Source organism: Macrotis lagotis, chromosome 2, assembly GCF_037893015.1.
Source record: "Macrotis lagotis isolate mMagLag1 chromosome 2, bilby.v1.9.chrom.fasta, whole genome shotgun sequence".
Lineage (NCBI taxonomy): Eukaryota > Metazoa > Chordata > Mammalia > Peramelemorphia > Peramelidae > Macrotis > Macrotis lagotis.
In genome coordinates this window covers 80,258,553-80,283,873 of record NC_133659.1, presented here as the reverse complement: position 1 = coordinate 80,283,873, position 25,321 = coordinate 80,258,553, and the positions used below count along the sequence as shown (strand labels likewise).

General features: G+C 37.6%; 1 pseudogene; it reads left to right on the top strand.

Moving 5' to 3' along the window:
* Positions 1-8,163: 8,163 nt before the first annotated feature.
* Positions 8,164-8,789, top strand: LOC141511067 (enhancer of rudimentary homolog pseudogene; annotated as a pseudogene).
* Positions 8,790-25,321: the final 16,532 nt, after the last annotated feature.

The following is a 25,321-nucleotide window of genomic DNA, read 5'->3' as shown; positions in this document are numbered from 1 at the left end:
CTGGTCTTTCTGATTGATCCTATTTTCTTTCCCCTATACCATGCTGACTCTTATTTAAAGCTGTTAAATCTTAAAAACTGCATTGACTATTGGGATATTCAGCTTTTCAACTCATCTCAACTTTTCTGCCTTAGGCTATCTCCAGGCATTTCAAGTTTATGTACTTTCATAGTTTCCAAAAATTCTCAAATTAAATAAGAATTTTTACTCTAACAATGCATTCTGAAGATAACAGTTCTGATAGGTAGAACAGTTTATTCTCTCTTGAATTGAAACTTCCCATTGTGTATGCTTAATTTAAAAATTATGGCTTGAAGAGGAAGGCTGAGATTTAATTTATAACTTCTCTCAGAGTTTGAATTCAGGATGAGATGTTGATGGACGATGAATTCACTATGCCAACTAACTTCTTTTAAGCAAATCTTTGAGACCAATAATCAATCAAATTACTCAAACTTCTGGTACAATTCTCATTACTTCACACCTGGACCAATGCAATAACTTTCTGTTGTTCTCCCTACCTCAATTCAATCCCCATTTTAATTAATTCATCTTTGACTCAGAACTAAGTGATCTTCCTAAAGCACCAATTTGACCTGATGCCTCCTACTCAATATACTCCAGTGGTTCCCTCTTATAAGCAGTATTAAAATATGAAATCTTTTGTTTGACTTTATAGCTGGGGCTCTTCCTAACTTTCCTGTCTCTTTACACTTTATGCTTCTTTTCAAAAACAGTCATCCCTTTTACATGTTAGGTGTTAGGGGCATAGTGCCCATACGATCTGGAAAATCCAGGTAGATTTTTTGGTCCTCCCTTCATACCAGAGAAGAAATCTGAATTTTCTTTCTTTTTCTTTTATGGAGGTGTTTACCATAGTAAAGGATAAAATATTTTGATATTATATAATACTATATATATATTTTTTGGATTTCAGAGTTTCTAAACTTTTTGTTTGTCATCTGCTGGTCTTTGCATTCGACTGTTGTTTCTGCAAAACTTTCCCCAAATTTCCATTTAATTTCTTATGCTATGATGTATTTCACCTTGATCAAGATCTGTTATTATATGTGGATATAAATATAGATTTGATGTTTTGCAGAAAAAAAATTTCTATGCTGACTCATGATATATTTATATATATATATATATATATATATATATATTTTTTTTTTTTTTTTTTTTTAGTTTTTTGCAAGGCACATGGGGTTAAGTGGCTTGCCCAAGGCCACACAGGTAGGTAATTATTAACTGTCTGAGGTCAGATTTGAACTCAAGGACTCCTGTCTCCAGGGCTGGTGCTTTATCCACTGCACCACCTAGCCACCCCTTGACTATGATATTTTGAAACCTTATGGGAAAGTTGCAATGTGAAAGGGATACTGTACTCTTTTTCTTTAGTTTTTTTTTTTTTTGCAAGGCAAATGGGGTTAAGTGGCTTGCCCAAGGCCACACAGCTAGGTAATTATTAAGTGTCTGAGACCGGATTTGAACCCAGGTACTCCTGACTCCAAGATGGGTGCTTTCTTTATCCACTATGCCACCTAGCTACCCCCTGGGATACTATACTCTTAAGACGCATTGATACTGGATCCACTCATCTTTTCACTCCATGTATTTTCATTGTTTATCATCCACACCTGGAATGCTTTCCCTGTTAACCTGACCTTCCTGACTTCTTTCTAAAAGATTTAGCTAAAATCTTACTTTCTACAAGACCTTTCCTCATATTCCTTCTTATTGCAATTACCTTTCATCTGCATATCTTGTCTGTACATAGATAATTATTTCTAGGTAGTCCTTTTTATTAGAATGTAAGTTTCTTGAGAATAGGGACTGCTTTTGTTTTTTTTTTTTAAATACACCCAGAAGTTAGCATAACAGTTGGAAAATATTAAGCATTTAAGAAATTTCTTTTTTTTAGGTTTTTGGAAGCAAATGGGGTTAAGTGGCTTGCCCAAGGCCACACAGCTAGGTAATTATTGTGTCTGAGACCGGATTTGAACCCAGGTATTCCTGACTCCAAGGCCGGTGCTTTATCCACTATGCCACCTAGCCGCCCCTAAGAAATGTTTGATGGGGGGGGTGGGGGGAGGGAAGTAACATTGGGGGGGAAGATTGTAAAACTCAAATAATATCTTTAATAAAAATTAATTAAAGAAAGAGAAATGTTTGATGGGGGCAGCTAAGTGTTACGGTGAGTGGGCAGAGAGCCAGACTTTTGAATCATGAAGACTGGAACTCAGGACCTGGATTCAGGAGAGTTCAAATCTGGCCCCAGACCCTTACTAGCTCTGTGAGCAAGTCCCCGTTTGCTTTAGTTTCCTCCAAAAGGGATAACAAAGAATATGATAGGACTGAAAAATGACTAAACAACAAAAATGTTTGTTTATTGATTGCTTGATAAATCCCTTTAAAAGTTGACGAATACAAAAAATGACTGTAAAAATTATTTACAATGCAACTACTGCTACTTACTGTGTTGAAAATTATTAGAAGAAAATTTTAATTATATTTACAAGCTCAAATTTATATAGTACTTTCAGAGTCCTAACTAAGGCAGAGCAATCTGAACTTTATCCCAGGACATGGAAATTATATTTCACCCCCAAAATGTCCAGTGTTTTAATGCTCATTGATCCTATGAAGATGACATAGTATGGTGTTTGGATCTACGTTCAGGGTAATTTGAACAGTCCCATGCTCCAAAATGACCTTTCCTTCTTTGTCTCCCCCCAGATTCTCTCAAAATATTCCTCATCTTCTCTCCCTGTCAAACTCTGATAAGCAGAAAGTGAAAGTGATCAGAAGTATCATAACTAGGAATTCTTACTTGGAAAAAAATTAGTTATTAGAATGGTAGTAAAGAATATAGTTCAACAGTAATCATACTAGGCTAAGAGAAAGAAAGACTTTTTTAGGAGTGCCAGGTGACCTGGGCGTGCAGTAGTCATCATAGACTAAGTCAGCAGCCTAGGACAAAGCTGCATTGCCTCTACACTAGCTATGTTTGTTTGCCTCTGTCTTTGTATCAGTGGTATAGAATTTATTCTTTATCCTACTCTAAACTTCCTTCAAAGTATATTTTATGGGTCACCTCTTACAAAAGGTCTTTCTTGTAATTCCTAGTTATTAGTGTGTATATTTACCCTTGAAATCAGTTTTTGATTATGAATATATAAAATATATAAATAATGTAAATTCTTGTATATATGTATGAAATATATAAATAACATAAAAATCAATAATAATATATTCTATATTTATGTGTATAGACATATATGCACACATGTATATGTATATCTAAAAATGTGTGTATATACATGTAAATTATCTATTTATATATCCACTGAAGTTAGACCTGAGTTCAGATCTTTGTTGTGGTATATCAGACACTTATTAGTTGTGTGACCCTGGACAAATCACTTAACCCTGTTTGCCTCATTTTCCTCATCTATAAAATGAACTGGAGAAGGACATGGCAAACCACTTGCCAAGAAAACTCACAATGGAGTCATGAAAAGTCAAACTTGACTGAAACAACTGAACAAAATAGAAATGTTTTTATTTGCTGCCTTTCCATTATATGCTATATTCCACTCAGTAGATTATAAACTCTCTGAAGATAGATGATGGGGGGTGGGGGGGTGAACCAAGATGGCAACAGGAGGAGAGTTTCTCTTAGGTGCTCTCTCATCATAATATTTCAAAACTTATAAAATAAGGACACTAAATAAATTTTCAAGAGACAGAATCCACAGAGGGATCCAGTGAGGCAGTTCTCCAGCCCAAGGTAACCTGGAAAATAGTGGAAAGGTTCCACTCTGTGGGTTTAGAGGGGCAGCTACCACAGTGAAGGAACTTCAGTCTCCAGGAGGCAGCCCCAGGGCACCTGGGAGCCTTGGCTCATGGCAGCAGGGGCAGTTTCCTGACCTACACCCTGGGGAGCACTGGGCATAACTTGGAAGATCAGCAGGAGGACCTCTGCCAGAGCAAGCAGCATGATTGTGGCAGCCCAGATCCAGGAAATGGAAGCAGCAGAGCCAGTAAGCAGGAGCCCCCAGGCAACTGAGCTTTGAGTGCTCAGCCTAGGTAGGAGAGTGGAGAGAGATTGCCAAACTCTGTCCTCTGTACCTGGAACTCTGGGGCTTTTACCACATTCAGATCCTGATCATAGTCTAGGACCCTCATAGAACAGCAGGGCCCCCCCCACCTCAGCCCTGTGGCAGAGGGGTACACTTGTGGTCATTCACAAAGCAGAAGGGAAGACAGAGCTTCATACACTAAGATCCTTGTGGGGGGTAGTGTCCCAAAAATACTCAAAAGTTCAGGAAGCACCCCAAAATCAGGCGCAGGCTGGGGAAGTGAGTAAACAGAGAAAAAAGAGGAGCACCATTGAGAAATACATTGTATCCCAAGAAGGATCAAAATACTCAATCTGAAGATGAGGAAGCACAAGCTCCTGCATCTAAAGACTCCAAGAAAAATGGAAATTGGGTTCAGGCTATGACAGAGCTCAAAAAAGAATTTGAAAATCAAGTGAGGGAGATGGAAGAAAAATTGGGAAAAGAAATGAGAGAGATGCAGGAAAAATATGAAAATGAAGTCAGTAGTTTAGTTAAGGAGATCCAAAAGAATGCTGAAGAAAATAGCCAGCATAGGTCAAATGGATAAAATAATTCAAAAAGTTATTGAGGAGAAAAATGCTTTAAAAAACAGAATTGGTCAGATGGAAAAAGAGATAAGAAAACTCTCTGAGGAAAACAAATCCTTCAGATCTAGAATGGAGCTGAAGGAAGCTGTTGACTTTATGAGAAGTCAAGACACAATACTTCAAAACCAAAAGAATGAAAAATTAGAAGAAAATGTGAAACATCTCATTGAAAAAAGCAACTGATCTAGAAAACAGATTCAGGAAAAATAATTTAAAAATTATTGGAATACTTGAAAGTCATGATCAGGAAAAGAGGCTTGACATCATTTTTAAAGAATTCCTATAGGAAAATTGCCCAGATATCCTAGAAGCAGAGGGCAAAATAGAAATTGAGAGAATCCACCAATCTCCCCCAGAAAGAGATTAAAAAAAACCCAACCCCCAGGAATATTATAACCAAGTTCCAGAACTCCCAAGTCAAAGAGAAAATATTACAAGCAGCCAGAAGGACACAGTTCAAATATTGTGGAGCTGCAGTCAGGATCACACAGAACTTAGCAGCAACTACATTAAAAGCTTGTAGGGCTTGGAATATAATATTCTGGAAGACAAAGAACTTGGAATGCAACCAAGAATCAACTATGCAGTGAAACTGAACATCTACTTCCAGGGAAAAAGATGAACTTTCAATGAACCAGGGGAATTTCAAATGTTCCTGTTAAAATGACCAGAGCTGAAAAGAAAGTTTGATCTTCAAATACAGGACTCTGGTTAAGCATAGAGATTGGAGGAGAAGGTGAAAATATGAGGGACTTAATGCTGATGAACTACATGTATTCCTGCATAGAAAAATGATACTGATAATACTCATATGAACCTTCTCGGTTAATAGAACAGGTAGAAGGAGCTTTTGTAGATGAAGCACAGGAGAAAGCTGAATTTGAAGATATAATGTGGTATAAAAATGGAGTCATTAGATAAAAGGGAAATGTAATGGGAGAAAGAAAAAGGAGAGGAGGAATAGGATATTTCATAATAAGATTTTTCTTTATTACAATGAGCTATTGCAATGATATGGAAGGGGGGAAGGCAAGGGGGAATGAGGGAATCTTCACTCTCATCAGAGGTGGCTAGGAGAGGAAGCAGCATATACACTCAATGGGGTATAGCCATCTGGAGTAAGAAGGAGAGAGGGGGGACAGGAGGAAGGGGGAAATGTGAGTGATGGAGGAGAGGGTGGACCATGTGGGGAGAGTGGTCAGATATGACACATTTTCTTTTTTACTTCTTGTAAGGGGCTGGGATCGGATGGTCTGTCCAGGACCACAGGGTCGAGTGGTTGCTGGGTGTTAGGGGTCGTATGTGGGCTTGGGGCCTCTTAACCCCAGGGCCGATGATCAGTCTGCTGTGCTACTCAGCTACCCTACAGCACATTTAAGAAGAGGGACTGAGTGAAAGGAGAGAGAAAAAATAGTATATGGTAGTGAGGAAATATGAATGGAGGGAGTTGTGATCAGCAATGGCAACAGTGGAAAAATATGAAAGTAGCTTTTGTGAAGGACTTATCCTAAAGAATGTGATCCACCTACAACAGAGCTGGTGGTGTTGGAACACAGACAGAAGCACATTTATTATTATTATTATTAGGGGGGGTGTGGAGCAGATGAGGTTGGGTGGCTTGCCCAGGGCTGCACAGCTGGGTGATTGTTGGGTGTCTGAGGCCTGATTTGAACCTGGGTGCTCCTGACTCCAGGGCCGGTGCTCCATCCACTGTGCCACCTGGTCGCCTCTATTATTATTATTATTATTATTTTGTTTTGTTTTTGTTTTTTGCAGGGCAATGAGGTTGGGGTGGCTCTCTCAGGGTTGCACAGCTGGGTGATTTTGGGGATCTGGGACTGGATTTGGGCTCAGGTGCTCCTGACTCCAGGGGCAGTGCTCTGTCCACTGTGCCACCTAGCTGCCCCTATTATTATTATTATTATTAATTTTAATTTTTTCCTCTTTATTGCTCATGAGGGTCTATATTTTTTGGGGGAAGGGGTATTATGTTTACTCTTAAACAAGAATATTATAGTAATGTATAAAAACATTATTTGTACAGAAATTAATAAATATAATTTAAAAAAAGGAATGAATTAAAATTTCTGGTGAACTAGAGGTTAAGCAGATAAATTTTTGTTATAAAATGATTCAAAAACAAACAAAAAATAAAATAAGAAAGGCAGATACTTTCATTTTTGTCTTTATAACCTTCAAAACCTAATTGAATTTAATGACTGCCAATAGCTGCTATCCTGGGACCAGAATGAGGTATGTGTTGATATTGAATCATACATCAGGAAAAGAAAATTCAGTGACTGCAGAGGAGAGTGTATATCCAAATCCAAGAAGGCAGGAAGGAATAGAGACCAAACAAGATCTTGGGCAAAGCAGTTAAACTTGGAATAGCAAGGGAAGTTACCGACAGACAAGGTAAGAGTCAAAAAACAGGAAACAGCCAGATGAAACACGTCTGGTTGTGGTACAGACAAGTTGTCATTTGACAAAAGGTAAATTAGTCACATTTTGTTTTTGTTCTGTCACTTTACTTTGCCTCCTCTCCTTACCTCCTTTTTCTCTAGGTATCCAGTGCTCTTCTACACTGAAGACTTCCTTTTCCTGAAAAAACAGAAGTACACCAGGAATATTTCTCCTCATGACTTTTAAGAAGATACCAACTGAAACCAGAGAAAGGACAAGGTTTATAATCACGGTTAAGAAGTCATCTAATGGGGGCTAGGTGGCGCAGTGAATGGAGCACAGACCCTGGAGTCAGGAGGTCCTGAGTTCAAATCCAAACTCAAACACTTACTAATTAGATAGCTGTGTGACCTTGGGCAAGTTACTTAACCTTATTGTCTTGCAAAAAAAAAACCTAAATAAGAAGTCATCTAATGAAACTAACTTCTATCATAATGTGAATCTCTAATTGAAGAAATTTCAATCTATTTGGACAAGATTACTTTTGAGAGAATATTTTCTAAGGTTCCTTCAGAAAATTTCACTACTAGTAATTCTGGTCCTGCCTCCTATCCTTCTCTTCCCTAGAATATTAAAAATGCAGGACTCATACACCCCAATTGAAAAGTGGTCAAAAGATATGAACAGGCCATTTTAAGAAGAAGAAATTCAAATTCTCATTAGCCACAGTAAAGAATGCTTTAAATCATTTATAATTAGAGAAATGAAAATTAAAACAATTCTAAGGTCCCATCTTAAACCTATGAGATTGACAAAGTTGACATATAAGGGAAAATAAATGCTTGAGGAGTTTTGGGATAAGGGGTATATTAATGCATTGTTGCTGGATATATGAATGGTCCTACTTCTAGAAAGAAAATTGGAACTGTGTTCAAAGGTTGTTAAAGTGTGCATAATCTTTTACCCAGAAATATCCCTATAGAACTATACTTCAAAGAGAACAAAGAAAGAGGATAAGGCTCAGCTCGTGTGTAGCGGCTGGCAGCGGCAGAGCACGGCGCGATGTTACAAGGGATGACTTGTTGAGTAACGGAGGGAGCGATTTACATTTGGAAATGAAGTCTCACACCATTTTGTTGGTACAGCCTACCAAGAGGCCAGAAGGCCGAACTTATGCTGATTATGAATCAGTGAATGAATGCATGGAAGGAGTTTGTGAAATGTATGACGAGCATCCGAAGAGAATGAATCCCAACAGTCCCTCCATCACATATGACATCAGTCAGTTGTTTGATTTCATTGATGATCTGGCAGATCTTAGCTTCCTTGTGTATCGAGCAGACACTTAGACATACCAGCCCAACAACAAAGATTGGATTAAAGAGAAGATTTATGTGCTTCTTCGTCGGCAGGCCCAACAAGCCGGCAAATAATTCCAATGGTAGCCTTGGGTGGGATGGGGGGAGGGCTTGGAAAACAGGTGTGTAAAGCGTGCTGTAGGGGGAGCTTTGTATTATAGAAGTCCTATTTCCATTTTGTTACAATCTAGCCAAGGTCGAATGTATTAGGAGACTTTTGTCTTGTTCAATCTGAAGCCCTTGTCCCTCCTTAATTTCTTTTTCTTTTTTTACTAAAAAGTAGCTGAAAATTTCTCTTCGATCAGTTAGCACTTGGTTACCTTTCTTCCAGCTGTTCATATCTGCTTCATAGTTTAACCTTCTGTTGTGAGGGTTTTCCAAAATTTAGTTTTGTCCTCAAAACTCAAATGCTTAATAGAGAATACAATAAATGCTCTTTAGTTAAAAAAAAAAGAAAAAAGAGGATAAGGATTCAAAAAGAGTACAAAAATATTCATAGTGGCTCTTTTTTCCGTGGGAATAAAGAATAGAAAACCAAGGGAGTTTCAATTAATAGGGGAAAAATTGAAAAATTGAATGTGTTGTGGTATATAAATGTGATGGAATACTACTGTTTTGTAAGAAATGATGAAGGAGATGGTTTCAGAAAAACTTGGAAGAGCTGAACTATGCAAAGTGGAGTGAGCAAAATCAGGAGATAAAAATTTTATTCAATTACAACAATACTATAAAAAAAATTGAAAGAATCCTGGTCAACACAATGGTCAAGAGAAGAGTCATGATGGGGAATTTGTAATTTGTTTTGCTTGACTATTTATAACAAAAGTTCTGTTTTCCCTGATTTCTCAGAGATATGAGGAGGAAGGGAAGATGCAAGACGGAGGAAGAGAAAATGGATCTTTATTTAAAAAAATTAAAATGCCTTGAAAGAAAGCCAATTTCATAAGGTTACTAACTTCTCACTTATAATAATTACATTGATCAATTATACAAGAATGAGAGAAATGAGTTGTTAAGCCTAATACATCAAATAATTAAATAATAACTCAAGGCATAATTATGTGCCAAAACTGTATCTAGATGATGGGTTATTTTTTGTCACCACTAATTGACCTTGGACTGGGTCCCAAATTCTCTGGACTTGTTTCTACCTCTTTAAACAGAGGGGGTCAGACTAGAAGGACTCTATTCCGTCCAGTTTTTACCACACTATGTTTCCAAGTTAATAGTATGTATTTAAGTCTTATGGTCCTGATAATTGAAATCTGATTAATTTTAATTACCAATCTTGGCCAAGGAGAACAAATGTTGAAACACATTTCCTGACCTCTCTCATAAGAGGTACAGGATAATAGGTGGATAATGCTTTAAATACTGCTAAAGGAATTGCTACTTGACAATTAATTTTGTTTTACTATTATACTTTGTTACCAGGAAGGGTTCAACTAATGTGTAGGTGGTAACAGTAATAATATCTGGAAAGACATTGGATATAAAAACAAGAAGCACCAACAAAATTTTTAAAAGTGTAAATTGGCCAATGAGGGGGAGGAGTAATGCCATACTTTTTTCCCCATCAGATAATGAGAACTTTTATTAACAATCTATCAAGGATATGTGATGCCCCTCATTTATAATCTCATAGAGTTCCATGAAGCTCAGAGAGATTTACTGATTTTCTCATGGTCATGCTTCAAGTAAAATGTCAGTACAAAATTTTTTTCTATTTTTGAATTTATTTAATATTTTATTTCCCCCTGGTTACATGTAAAAACATTTTAAACTATTTATTTTTAAATTTTTGAGTTCAAATTCTCTCCTGTCCTTCCTCCATAACCCATTCTCATTAAGAAAGCAAAACAATTTGATATGTTATACATATTTAGTCATGCAAACCATTTCCATACTATTAATGTTATTGTCTTTTGGTTTTGGGGTTTTTTGCAAGGCAATGGGGTTAAGTGAGTTGCCTAAGGTCATATAGCTAGGTAATTATTAAGTGTTTGAGACCAAATTTGAACTCAGGTTCTCCTGACTCCAGGGCTGGTGCTCTATCCACTGCGCCAACTAGCTGCCTGTCATACCAGTAATGTTATCAAAGAAAACATAAACCCCTCTGCCCCCCCCAAAAGAAACCTCAACAATAAAATAAAAATAAATGAAAGCCAAAAGAAAAGTATACTTCAATCAGTATTCTGAAAACTATCAACTCTTTCTTTCAGGATAGATAACATTCTTCATTATAAGTCCTTCAGAGTTGTCTTCAGAGCAGGATTCGAATCAAGGTCTTCCTGATTCTAGTCACAATTCTCTCTCTCTCTCTCTCTCTCTCTCTCTCTCTCTCTCTCTCTCTCTCTCTCTCGTTTTTGCAAGGCAATGGGGTTAAGTGGCTTGCCCAAGGCCACACAGCTAGGTAATTATTAAGTGTCTGAGGTTGAATTTGAACTCAGGTACTCCTGACTCCAGGGCCAGTCCTCTATGCACTGCGCCACCTAGCTGCCCCTAATGCTCACTTAACTACTCACACCAGTAACAATAATTCACTTCAATTTTTCTTGAGCAAAGTGGTCTTAGATATCATTTCTTGGAACATTTGAATAGCACCAACAAGGAGTGTTGAATCAGTCTGGGTGGTCACCAGTTCTACTTGAAGAAACATCATTAATACCTAAAGAGCATATGAGTATTAATAGTCATCCAGTAGGTGGCTCCCTTGAAGTCCTAGCACATTTGTGATGATGAAGACTGACTCATTTTTTTAGTAAAGATAACCACGTTGATTGGTTTTCTTTTTTCAAACTATTAAGATTGTATCTACTCATCTAAATATTATTGGACAATTTCAGCTAGGTCCAGTATTTTTGTACTTAATTCTAAGTTGCAGGTGATTACAAAAGTACTTGGAATTCTATCCTCAAAGGTGACTTAGTAAGGTATATGAAATCCTGGACAAGGAGCCAAGGGGACTTGGTTCAAATCCTGCTATTGATATGGATGTGCTATGTGGTCTTAGGCAAGTCCTTTCAGCTAAGTCTCAGTTTTCTCATCTGAAAAAATGGGCATAATAATAACTATTGTCTATTAGACTTAAGTGTATGTAAAGTATTTCATAAATATAAAATTCTCCTTTCTCTTTCATTTCGATAAACAAATATGTTCAAGCTACAATTAAGTTTAAGATAAGCCTTTTTGAATTAATGGGGGCAAACTATGAAGTTATAGGACTGAATATTTGCTGCTCTATTCTCAAGGAAATGTGATATGTAAATAAAAGGTATTTGATTACCTTAGGACTTCCTCTTAGCCATTTTTATTATTTAATCTGTATAAAGTCCTAAACTAAAAACTGTATGTCTCTTCTATGAGAATAATTTCATAAGGAATTTATATTAATTTGGTAACTTTGGAGAAATGTAGACATTTGTACTAATAAGTTAAATATTAGAAAGAATATTAGAGTAAGAGTTATTGAGTTATAATGGAAATAGTGTTGGATTTGTACTCAAAAGATTCTGACCTTGAATACTGGCCAGTGCTTTTGACCATGGGACAAGGTGACTGGTCTAGGGAGGAGCCCAGCAAGAAAGGGGGTAGAGTTCCTAAGTGTAGAGAAAAATAGCTAGCATCTAGTAACTTACTATTTTAACTATTTAATCTTGCTAACAAAGCCTTACATTGTTTCTAAATGTTGAAAGATTACAAATGTTGGTGCCCTCAACCAACGTCTGCAGAAAAAGCCCTGGTTGCTTTGTTTTAGTTACTGTTCTAGGTCTGTGTCTTACTACCAGTATCCTTGGACAAGTCATTTCTTCATATATAAAATAAGGTCCTACACTTAAATCTATCTCTTTTTAGTATAGAGCTAGAATTAGGACAAGGTGCCTGTTTCACCACTCTGAATCAAAAGTTATGGGATCCATAGAAGAAATATAGATCATTGTTTCTACCTTCAAGTAGTTTATACATGCTATAAAAATTCAGAAAAGGGAAAGATCAATGGGGGCTAGAACAAGTGGGAAAAGCTTTTTGGGAAAGAGAAGGAACTGGACTCTGAAACTCATCTATGTTTCAGTTTATCAACAGCAATCACGTTATTTTTTTAAAACAACCACTCGGTGTAACCTTGAGCAAACCTGGGTCTCTTGGTCTGAGATTCCTCTTCTGCAAATAAAGGGGTTGGGGTAATGCTTTCCAGGGTCCCTTCTGACTCTAAGATGCTATTATCTCTCTCTCTCTCTCTCTCTCTCTCTCTCTATCTATCATCTATCTATCTATAATAAGTGTGGAGACAAACAAGGATTGCTTGTAGTCAAGATGACTACCTGAATGGGAGGCAGATGGACTATTCCAGCAACACTCTGAACTTTGCACCCAAATGAATAAGGATCAAGACATCCAAGGAGAAACTATAGCAACCTTTTCCACCTCAGAAATGCATAAAAAGGCAGGGTAACATGGAGAGCATCTCCAGCAAAGCAAGTAGCAGCATGACTTGAGATAAATACATGCTAACCTGAAAGGTTCTGCAGCTTGAAGCAACAAGAGCAAAGTTCCCTCCTTCCCCCCCAATAAAGGGTAGTTAGAAACCCCAAGATTGAGCAGTGACCAATATGTGGTGCTGCTGAGGGGCTGTGCTGCAGAATCATACCAGAATTTCTCAGACACAGGGGCTCTGAGGTCCTTACAACTATGAACTTCAAAAATTCAAGGGGTCCTAAGGCCAGGAGGTGAAGACTCAGAGTGGGGGGGCATTGCTGAGCTAAAATTATATGTATCTGCTCCCTTAAATATTATTAGTCTAGGGGAAGTGGTTTTTTTTTTTTTTGGTTCAAGCTAAATTCTGATTGCTGCTCATTAACCTTTCTATCCAAAACCAAGTACTATTTTTACAATGAACACCCATAGGAATTAGCAAAGAAATCATTTTTTTCAAGACAATAACAAAATAGAAATCAGAGAAAATAGAGAATACATTGAAAAAACTCTCTCACTGAGAGTCAAGTAACTCAACTTAACTAAGAGATAGTCTCAAATCTCACCTAAAGGAAAATTTCCTAAAGTCCCTAGTGTACAAGCTGGGAGAGAGACGAAATGAGGACTGCTAACTCCTCTCATGCTGGTTTCTTCCCAGAAGAATTTTCCCTTTCCCAATTCCCTTTCCAATTTTTCCTTTAGCAACCTAAAAGGGGGTTAGCAACATTCATCTTCTCTCTGGAAGTCAAAAGTTCTTGAAGTGACTGCAGAATCCAGAGACCTAGAGACTTGAGATCTCCTCTTCATCAGCTATGCCCTGCTCTTCACGCAGGTGATAATTAGTGCACATTCTTACTAATGAAGAGAGTTCAATACCAAAGAACTTTGGGACTCAGAGTAAATAAGAAATGGAGAGGTCTTGAGAGTGGGTTGATTTTTGTCCTGAGGATTTTAAGAGCGAAAAAGATAAGGGGGGAGTAAAAGCAGGAATTCTCTACAAAGGAGTAAGAAGGGGGCGGGGTGGAAATCTTGCTGTTTCTTGTATTTGGATTATGTGAAGAATATCCTAATATGGAGGAACATTTAGGGGAATAGAAAATAGAGGAAACTCATTCTTATCTGAGATGGATAAAGAAGATTTATACACACACACAAACATCCAATTCAAAATAGAAACTACTGGGGCTGGTGGTTGGTGGTTAGAGAAAAGATAATATTGAGGAGTTAATAGTCACAAGCAAAATAAACTTCTGATCCCAAAGGGGTAGAATTGAAAGGTGGGGGGGGAAAGAACAAAAAGCCTAGAACCTAAGAGGATGCCTTAGATGGTCTTTTAGAAAATTGGGGAACAGCTGAACAATTTTGGTATATGGACATAATAGAATATTATTTTGTGTTAAAAAATGTTGAAAGAGACTATTTTAGAGAAGAATTATGGGTAGTATGAACAATATATCCAATGTGGAAAAAAAATTTGAAAGATTTAAGAACTCTGACCAATGCAATGATTATGTCTCCAGAGACCTATGATGTAATGTTATTAACTTCATGAGGTGAGGGGATGGACAGCAGTTGAAGAAACAAATATTTTTTAATATGGCCACTGTATGGATTCATTTTGCTTGTCTATGTTAAAAATTTTTTTTTGTTTCTTTCCTCTCAATTTTTATTTGGGAGAAAGAAAGTTAGTAAGAGTGACACAACAAAAATGATGTCATTGTGCCTTTTTTTGTCAAATGCACAGAGCTGAAGGAAACCATCAGTCAGTCAATTTAGCATTTATTAAATATCTTATTTGACAGGCATTGTGCACAAAAGACAAAGAAATTCTGGAAGTAATGTATAGAATTGATTTTTTTTTAAATTTATTTAAGGCAATGGGGTTAAGTGACTTGCCCAAAGTCACAGAGCTAGGCAATTCTTAAGCATTTTGGATTGGTTTTGAACTCAGGTTCTCTTGACTCCAGGACCAGAACACTGTCCCCTGTGCCACCTAGCTGCCCCATTGATTATTATTTTTAAAAGTAAGCCATATGACATGGAGAGTGGCAGCTAGGAGGTACAATCAATAGAGCACTGGGTCTGTAATAAGGAATATTTTTTAGCTCAAACCAGAGGTTTACTAGCTGTGTGACTGGGTGAATCACTTAACTCTGCCTCAGTGGTCTCTTCTGTAAAATGAGCTGGAGAAATAAATGTCTAATTATGCTATTATCTCTGCCAAGAAAACCAAAATGGGGTCATGGGGTGTTGGAACTGACTGAAACAACTGAACAAAATGAAATGGAGGATTGCTGTTTCCATTCTGTTGTGTTTGGAAATACTTTTTAGTTCAGAATTAAAAAAAAATCATCTTCCTCCCCCCAAGAATTCATGGATTTAGAACTAGAAGGATTTTAGGAAGCATTTACAGTGAAAAACTAAGAGACTTAGATTCGTATATCAAATTTCTTACTTTCTCAGGGAGGGGAAGTGAGGAGGAAGGGAGAGAATTTGGAATTCAATTTTTTTTTTTAAAAAATGACTTTTAAAAATTGTCTTTAGATGTAATTGGGAGAAAATAAAATATTATTTTTTAAATATCTAATATTTTTTCTCATTTTGTACAAATTATGTTTTTTATACATTAATAAAATATTCTTGTTTAAGAGTAAACAAAATACCCCTCCCCCCCAAAATATAGACTTGCTTGAGCGATAAAGTAAAGGGGAGAGAAAGAAATTAAAATGAAAAAAATAATAGTAATAATTGTAGGTATGGCCAGGTGGCTCAATGGATGAAGCACCAGCTCTGGAGCCATGAGCACCTGAGCCCACATCAGGCCCCGTACACCCAACAATCACCCAGTTGTGTGACATGTAAGCCACCCCAACCCCACTGCCCTGCAAAAACAAAAAAAAAAAGAAAAAAAAAGACCCAAAATAAAATAAAATAGTAATAATAGTAGGGGTGGCTGGGTGATGGACAGAGCAGTAGCCCTTGATCCAGGAGCACCCGGGTCCAAATCCAGCCTCAGACACCCAACAATCACCCTGTTATGTGGCCCCAGGCAGGCCACTGCCCTGCACCCCCCCAAAATAATAATAATAAAAAATGTGCTCGAGTCTTTGTTCCAAAACCAACAACTCTGTCATGGGTGGATCATATTCTTTATGATAAGTCCATCACAAAAGTTACTTCCATATTTTTCCACCTTTGCCATTGCTGATTGCAACTCCCTCCATTCATATTTCCCCACTACCATGTACTATATTTTTTCTCTCCTTTCACTCTGACTCTGCTGTAGGGTAGCTGAGTGGCACAGCAGACAGATCCTTGGCCCTGGGGCCAAGAGGCCCCGAGCCCCGCTACCACCCCTTAGGCCCAGTACCCACCTGGCCCTATGGTCCTGGACAGGCCATCCAATCCCAGCCCCTTGCAAGACATAAAAAAGAAAATGTGTTATATCTGACCACTCTTCCACCATGGTCCATCCTCCCCTCTATCACTCACATCCACCCCTTCCCCCTGCCTCCCCTTCTTACTCCAGATGCCTATACCCCATTGAGTATATATGCTGTTTCCTCTCCTAGCCACCTCTGATGAGAGCGAAGATTTCCTCATTCCCCTTTGTCTTCCCCCCCTTCCATATCATTGCAATAGCTCATTGTAATAAAGAAAAATCTTATTATATGAAATATCTTGGCCTATTCCCCCTCTCCTTTTTCTTTCTCCCATTACATTTCCCTTTTTTCTATTGACTCCATTTTTACACCATATTTTATCTTCAAATTCAGCTTTCTCCTGTGCTTCATCTATATAAAATCTCCTTCTACCTGCTCTATTAACTGAGAAGGTTCATATGAGTATTATCAGTGTCATTTTTCTATGCAGGAATACATGCAGTTCATCATCAAGTCCCTCATATTTTCCCCTTCTCCTCCAATCTCCATGCTTCACCTGAGTCCTGTATCTGAAGATCAAACCTTCTGTTCAGCTCTGGCCATTCCAACAGAAACATCTGAAATTCCCCTGGTTCATTGAAAGTCCATCTTTTTTTTTTTTTTTTTTTTTTTTTTTTTTAGTTTTTGCAAGGCAAATGGGGTTAAGTGGCTTGCCCAAGGCCACACAGAAAGTCCATCTTTTTCCCTGGAAGAGGACATTCAGTTTTGCTGGGTAGTTGATTCTCACTTGCATTCTAAGCTCTTTTGCCTTTTGGTATATTATATTCCAAGCCCTATGAGCTTCCAATGTAGTTGCTGCTTAGTCCTGTGAGATCCTGATTGCAGCTCTGCGATATTTGAATTGTGTCCTTCTGGCTGCTTGTAATATTTTCTCTTTGACTTGGGAGTTCTGGAACTTGGCTATAATATTCCTGGGGGTTGTTTTTTTTTGGATCTCTTTCTTGGGGAGATTGGTGGATTCTCTCCTTTTCTATTTTGCCCTCTGCTTCTAGAATATCAGGGCAATTTTCCTGTAGCAATTCTTTGAAAATGATGTCAAGGCTCCTGATCATGACTTTCAGGTATTCCAATAATGTTTAAATTATTTTTCCTAAATCTGTTTTTCCATATCAGTTGTTTTTTCAATGAGATGTTTTACATTTTCTTCTAATTTTTCATTCTTTTGGTTTTGAAGTATTGAGTACTGATTTTTTAGTAAATTCATCAATCTCCCTGAGTTCTATTCTTTGTCTGAAGGATTTGTTTTCCTCAGCGAGCTTTCTTATCTCTTTTTCCATCTGGCCCATTCTGCTTTTTAAAGCATTCTTCTCCTCAATAACTTTTTGAACTGTTTTATCCATTTGACCTAAGCTGGTTTTTAGCATGCTATTTTCTTCAGCTTTTTTTGGATTTCATTGACTAGGCTGCTGACTTCATTTTCATGTTTTTCCTGCATCTCTCTCATTTCTTTTCCCAGTTTTTCTTATAACTCCCTCATTTGATTTTCAAAGTCTTTTTTGAGCTCTGTCATAGCCTAATCCCAATTTCTGTTTTTCTTGGAGTCTTTAGATGCAGGAGCTTGTGTTTCCTCATCTTCAGACTGAGTATATTGATCCTTCTTGGTATCATAGATAATGTATTTCTCAATGATGTTCCTCTTTTTTCTCTGCTTGCTCATTTTCCCAGCCTGAGCCTGGTTTTGGGGTGCTTCCTGAGCTTTTGGGACACTCCCACAAGGATCTCAGTGTGTGAGGCTCTTTCCTCCCTCCTGGTCTGTGAATGACCATATGTACCCCCCCTCTGCTATGGGGCTGAGGTAGGGGGAGCCCTGCTGTTCTATGAGGGGGCCTAGACTGCGATCAGGATCTGAATGTGTTCAGAGCCCCAGAGTCCTGTTCCCAGGGCAGAGGACAGAGCTCTGCAGTCTCTCTCTCTTCACTCCCCTCCCTCAGCTCAATGGGCTCATTCCCTGGGGGCTCTTGCTTCTCTGTTTCCTGAAACTCAGCTGGGCTAGCTCCCAGCACCCTGGGGCTGCCTCCGGGAGGCTGAAGTTCTTTCACTCTGGCGGGCCACCCCTCTGGCGGGCCTCCCCTCCAACCCCGGGGAGCAGGGCCTTTCTGCTCTTTTACAGGTTACCTTGAGTAGGAGAACTGCTTCACTGGGTCCCTCTGTGGGTTCTGTCTCTCGAAAATTTAGTTAAAATCCTTAGGTTTGAAGATTTATGAGAGAGTGCCTAAGACAGGATCCGCTCTTGTCGCCACCTTGGCTCTGCCCTGAAAATAAAATACTATTTAAAAAAAGACAGTCATAGAGAAATGAAATAATCTGCCTAAAATTACACAGATAGTAGGTAGTAAGCCACTATAAAAAGAACTAAATCCTTTGACTTCAACTTCAGTGATATTTCTACAAAGAAAATTTTGTATTAAGAAATGGTATGATTATTGTTGATAAACTGAAACATAGATGAGTTCCAAGGTTCTCTTTTCCAGGTTCTCAAGCCTCCAATTTTCTTTCTCTCCTTTCTCTGAATTTTTATAGCATGTATAAACTCCTTGAAGGTAGAAACAATGATTTTTATTTTGTTATTCACAAAGCACCTTATATAGAACAAGTTTCTCAAGAAATACTTGCAAATCAAATGACTTAAAATATTTAAAACAAATATTATACCATACCATTCAATCATTTGTATGATGCTGTACCTATTATAGAAGAAGAATCTATTATAGAGAATTATTTCCCAAAGCTCACCTATTTCCTTTCTCTACTTTTATTAAGAATATTCTCAGTATTTATGTAATGAGTCTTGGTTTATGCTGTGATCACCTAAAATGTCATTACTTATATGGGAGACTCTTGGAATCTGCTCCTGAGAGACAGGAGAATTGGCATTTATGTGTCCATTCCAGATTGACCTACTATGTGGTTGGGAGAAAATACCAGAATTTCTAAAATATTAAATATTCTACATATTTTAAAAGTATTAAATGTCTTCATTTTGAAAACCTGAGTTCTCTTTTCTTGGTCCCTCCTCCAAACTCTTAAATTCAAATTAAACTACATAGATGAGAAAATAGAAGTCAATGGAAGTTTGCCATTAGTCAGTCAAAGAACAAGTTTGATGACTTGAACACATATAGGACAGCCAGATTCCCTAGCTGTCATATGCCCAGGCTCTATCCTAGTGTATCTTGTCTTCTTTATACTCTTTCTTCTTGATCTCATCAGCTCCTGTGGAGTCACTTATTTATCTATGAAGATGAAAGGTTTTTGAAGTTGAAGAAAGGAAGTTATATTTTATTCTGTAGGCAATAGGGAGTCATTGGGGTTGACAAGAGATGGGGAGTGATAGGATCAGATGTGATCTTAAGAAAAATCCTTGTCATCTCTCTGGAGGACATATTGGAATCACTGGTACAAATGGAAATAGGAAGCATAGAATCAGTGTAAATACTCAACAGAGATAGAAGAATGGAGGCATAGCACCTAGTCTAGAGATATAATACCCAGCAAAGGTGATATGTCCTGCAGAGGCAACAAAGAAATATATCCACTAGAGAACACAGAAGCAACATTTTGCAAAAATCTGTAGAAAACAACCCCTTGACACCAGAAACTCTGTAGTATTTGAGATATGTGTTGAGTTGTCCCAATATTCATGCATATCTACAATACGTTCTCCTTGAAAGTGCTCTGGCCATATATGTTTGCTTCTTGTGAATCTTGCACATGTATGGTTTTGCTTTCACTCTTGTTTCTTGGATACATTTAATCCCTTTGCATGTACCTTCCATGTATATTCCTTGGTCACATAGGTTCTCTTTGTACAGATCTTTCCCACTAGTGCTATGATAATTTCTGGGAGTATGGTACCTGGATGAACAGGAGATTTCTCATAAGCAGTAGTTTGGAGCAGGTGATGACCAAAAAATGTATTAGTTTTTCTGGATGTTCACATGAGAGAGAGAGCCCAGGTATCCAACTGTAATCTTTCTCTTGAACTCCAGTTGGAGTTGGTCAACAGGTATTTATTATACATTTACTATATGGCAAACACTGTGTTAAGCTTTGGGAATACAAAGAAAGGCAAAAACTGATCCATATGACTTTCCCCATATTACCAACTGTCTATTGAATATCTCTACTTGCATGGGCATCTTCAAAATGGAACTCATTATAGCTTCTCTTAAGCTTACATCTTCCTCTGACTTTCCTCTGTTTCTGTTGAGTGCACCACCATTTCCCTGGTCACTCAAGTTGTCATCCTCACCTTCTCCCTTCCTTCACTCTCCATAGCTAATCAGTTGCCAAGCCTCTCCATTCTACTTTCACACTCCTCTTTTTGTTTGTTTTTTGCAAGGCAATGGGCTTAAGTGACTTGCTCAAGGTCACACAGCTAAGTAATTATTGTCTGTGGCTGGATTTGAACTCAGATCCTCCTGACTCCAGGCAGGTACACTATCCACTGTGCCATATACCTGTCCCTTACTTTCACACTTTTGAATATATCCCTTTTCTCCACTCACACAACATAGTTCAGTTTAGTTCAGGCCCTAAGTACCTTTCTTCCCCCCAAGACTATTAAGCTTTTCATTAGTCTTCCTGCTCTCTCCAAGCTACTCATTATTCAATTGCAAAATTCTAGTATATAAAACTAGTATTTATGGATATTTAAGGTTTGCGGAGTGCTTTCCAAATATCATCTCATTTAAACCTCAAAATAACCTAGGAGTTAGGTGCTATTAGAACTCCCTTCCCCATAATTTATAGATGAGGAAACTGAGGCATAGGTTATAGCTAATTAGTGTTTAGAGCTACATTTGATCTCAAGTCCTCCTGACTCCAGGTCAATCTATTACCTATCCACTGCACTTTCTGTGACCATATTACTATCTTGGTCAAAATCTTTCAAAACTTCTCTTTAAAACAAAAAACAAGATCCTTAGCCTAGCATTTAAAGTGCTCCAAGATCACTCCCTACTGCCTTTTTAGTCTCTTCATATTAATCTGATTTGTGCTCTCTCTCTCTCTCTCTCTCTCTCTCTCTCTGTTCAGGTTAAACTAGCCAGTACATGATATTTCAACTCTAATCTCTGTGTATTTACAAAAAGATGCCCCTCAAACCTGGAATGTTCTCCAGTTACACTTCAACCTTTTAGAATCTCTAACTGGCAGAAGGTAACCTACAATAGGTCTTTCTGGATCCCTCCAATTGGTAGTACTGTTATATTCAAGTTACCCTTTGGGAAGAGAGAATAAAGTTGATGACTTTGCACAGTTCTGTCTCACTTAAATCCAATTTACTTGAAGTCAAGACATCACCCTTCTGATGTCTTTGGTCCTCTTCAAGAATAAAGGACTAACAATAAACAACAACAAATTACCCTTTATCTTGAAATCCACCATTTATTTAATTAAAATTAAACAATTTAAAATGAATTAATTATAATTTATTAAAATGGAAAATGTATTAAATTTACAAATGTATTTAAATTTATCTTTAAATTACTTTAGCTATACTCTGTATACCCTTGTAGCCTGTGGAGCCACCATCAAAGCAGGAAGGAGTGAGTTTAAGTCTTGCCTTTGACTCATAAAGACTCAAGACCCTGAGCAAGTTAATTAACCTCTTAGTGTCCTTAGGCAATTAAGTCTTTTTTTTTTTTAGGTTTTTGCAAGGTAAATGGGGTTAAGTGGCTTGCCCAAGGCCACACAGCTAGGTCATTATTAAGTGTCTGAGGTCGGATTTGAACCCAGGTACTCCTGACTCCAGGGCCGGTGCTTTATCCACTGCGACACCTAGCCGCCCCTACGGTAGGAATTTAATAAATGTTTATTAAATGGAATTAAATTAAATTAAAGCTAATTGAATCACCATCTCATTTTTCTTGGCTTCAACTCCCCGTTAATCATTAACACCCCCCCCCCCATCATTCTCAATGCAGAGATCCTTCTCCTTTGAAGAAAAAAAATAAAAGAGGAATAGCTTTGCCTTCTTTTAATTTTCTGCTTCTTTCAGCCCAACCAATGCCTATGCTCACTATGGTATGGGAGCTTAAAAAAGAGTATAAGAGTGTAGAGGAGAGATCAAAGAAAGATATTTCAAATTTTAAAAATTCCTGTCAAATATTTAACGCTTCAGCAGACATGGGCTCAAGTCCCAGTTCTGCCTATTCCTATCAGTGTGACCCAAAATAAATTATTTAGCCTCCTGCACCTCAGTTTACCCGTCAGTGAAATGGAGATGACATTTGCACTCAGTATCTCACAGACTTGTGAGGAAATACTTTGAAAAGTATTTTTAAAAAATTCAAATGCGGGGGCAGCTTCCTGGCGTAGTGGGATAAAGCACCGGCCCTGGAGTCAGGAGTACCTGGGTTCAAATCCGGTCTCAGACACTTAATAATGACCTAGCTGTGTGGCCTTGGGCAAGCCGCTTAACTCCATTTGCCTTGCAAAAACCTAAAAAAAAAAATTCAAATGTAACTTATTAAAAGCTATTATTTTCATTGATAGAATACTTTGTACCAAACCATTTAATTCTTGAAAACGGTGTTTGACATGTGTTTGAATAGACAGCCAGTTGCTGAGAATAAGGCAGAAGGTTAAATGAAACTTATTCTGTCCTGCAGTAATAACTGCAACATTACAAACCTGATCCTGCTGAAGTCAATAAAATAACTTCTTTCACAGAGAAATTGTCATTTTTCAGTATCTTTCTGCCACTCATTAAGCACTAACCCAGGAGCAATGAAAAGCAAAAAGATCGTCTGGCCAACATACTCCAAAAATCCTTGCTTCACAACTGCATTGTAGAATTGTATAGATAAGGAAAGGGGAGTGTTTTTTGCAAATTATTTCAATTTATCATCATTTTTTTCTTTTTCTTTTCTTAATTTTCTTTTTAAAATTAACCCTTAATCATGTTAATGGTTATTGACACAAAGCCCATCCAAAACTATCTCCTAGGTTTTTTTTTTGTTAATGTCATTCCTGTCAAAAAAGAACCCCTTAGGGGCAGCTAGGTGGTGTAGTGGATAAAGCACCGGTCTTGGAGTCAGGAGTACCTGGGTTCAAATCCGACCTCAGACACTTAATAATTATCTAGTTGTGTGGCCTTGGGCAAGCCACTTAACCCCATTTGCCTTGTAAAAACTTTTAAAACAAAGAACCCCTTAAAGCAATTCAAAATGACCAAAAAAAAAGGCAAGTGTGGAATATTGTATATATTTTCATAGTTTTCAATATATTGATTATTTTGCTGATTTTCCCTCTTTTTTCTTTTCTTTTCAAACTTCTTTATTATAAGGGATGGCATTCTAGAAGGAGAAGAAAAACATGGAGGTAGGAGGAAAAATTATTATATAAAAACAAATGATATATAAATTTTTTTTCAAAAGAAGGAAATCATAAAAGTCCATACCTGAGGTCAAGGATGGTGACTGTATGGTTAAAAAGAAGGGGAACTTTAAGAAAAATATTAGGATATATAACCTATATCAAATTGCTAACCATCTTCTGGGAGGAGGGAAGGGAAGGAGAAAGTTTGTAACACAAGCTTTCATTAAAAAAAGAATATTAAAACTCTCCCTACATATTGTTAGAAAAAAAGCTATTATTTAAAAGAAATATGCAGATTTTTTTTATTTGTGGTAATGGGGTTAAGTGACTTACCCAAGGTCACGCAGCTAGGCAATTAAGTGTCTGAGGCTGGATTTAAACTCAGGTCCTCTTGACTCCAGGGCCAGTGCTCTATCCACTACACCATCTAGCTGCTCCTAATATACAGAAATTTGTTATGAAGGTGTCAGCTTCAAGATTTGGCAACAGATTGGCTATGTAAACTAAGGGCTAATGAAAAGTTGAGTTTGAGAGCTTGGAGAGCTGAGCAGAAAATGGTGATGTTCTCAACAGGAGTACAAGAAGAATACAGACCAAACCTAACATCCAGAGGATCAAAGTTCTAACTTAAAAGAAGGGGGGTGGCTAGGTGGCACAGTGGATAAAGCACCAGCCCTGGAGTCAGTAGTACCTGGGTTCAAATCCGGTCTCAGACACTTAATAATTACCTAGCTGTGTGGCCTTGGACAAGCCACTTAGCCCCATTTGCTTTGCAAAAACCTAAAGAAAAAAAAGAATATTAGGGAATAAGGATTGGGCTTGTGATTTCATTGGTATATGGAACACTGGAATGCCCTCTCTAGAGTCTTGGAGAAAAGCCTAGGGTACTGAGAGGTTGTGACTTGCCCAGGGTCATACAGCCACTAAGAACTCAGTTCTTCCTTGCTCCAGGACTACTTCTTCTCTTCACCACTACCTGCTGAGTTTCTTAGATGAATTTCAAACACTGCAAAAGATGTTAAAATGACCTTTTTTTCCCCCCTGAGAAACCCTGAGGAGTGAAGGGCTGATTTTGATTGCTAGGAAAATTATGATGGTAAGACAAATTAACTTTTTTCCCATAACAATGAAGCCATTGATCACTCTGAGGTACATGAAAAGCAATTAATATAATGGAAAGAATCACTGCTCTGTGAATAGACCAAGGGTATGTCATTACTAGAATGTTTTCCTGGAGTGTACATTTAACTATATTTATCATCTGAATGGCATATTAAGAAATGATTCAAACAATCTAATAGGTTAAATTATAGGTAATTCTTGCCTGAAAATATTCCTTATGTGCCAGTTGACTTCAACATCTATTAGATGAATTCAAATGTTTTTATGGATTTATTCAGATTAAAATGGAAATTGTCTCACTTGGGGCAGTAGGGGCAGCATCTCAGATCTGAGAAGAGGTTAAATCATTCTTGATTTATATGAGCCAATTAGGTCTTATCATTTCCAATGAGAGTAGTCTCTTAGAAAATTCATCTTTAAGCTTAGGAAGAAATGATCTGGGGAGTTTTCAGATGTGGGAATGACATTGAGACATGCTATTCAAG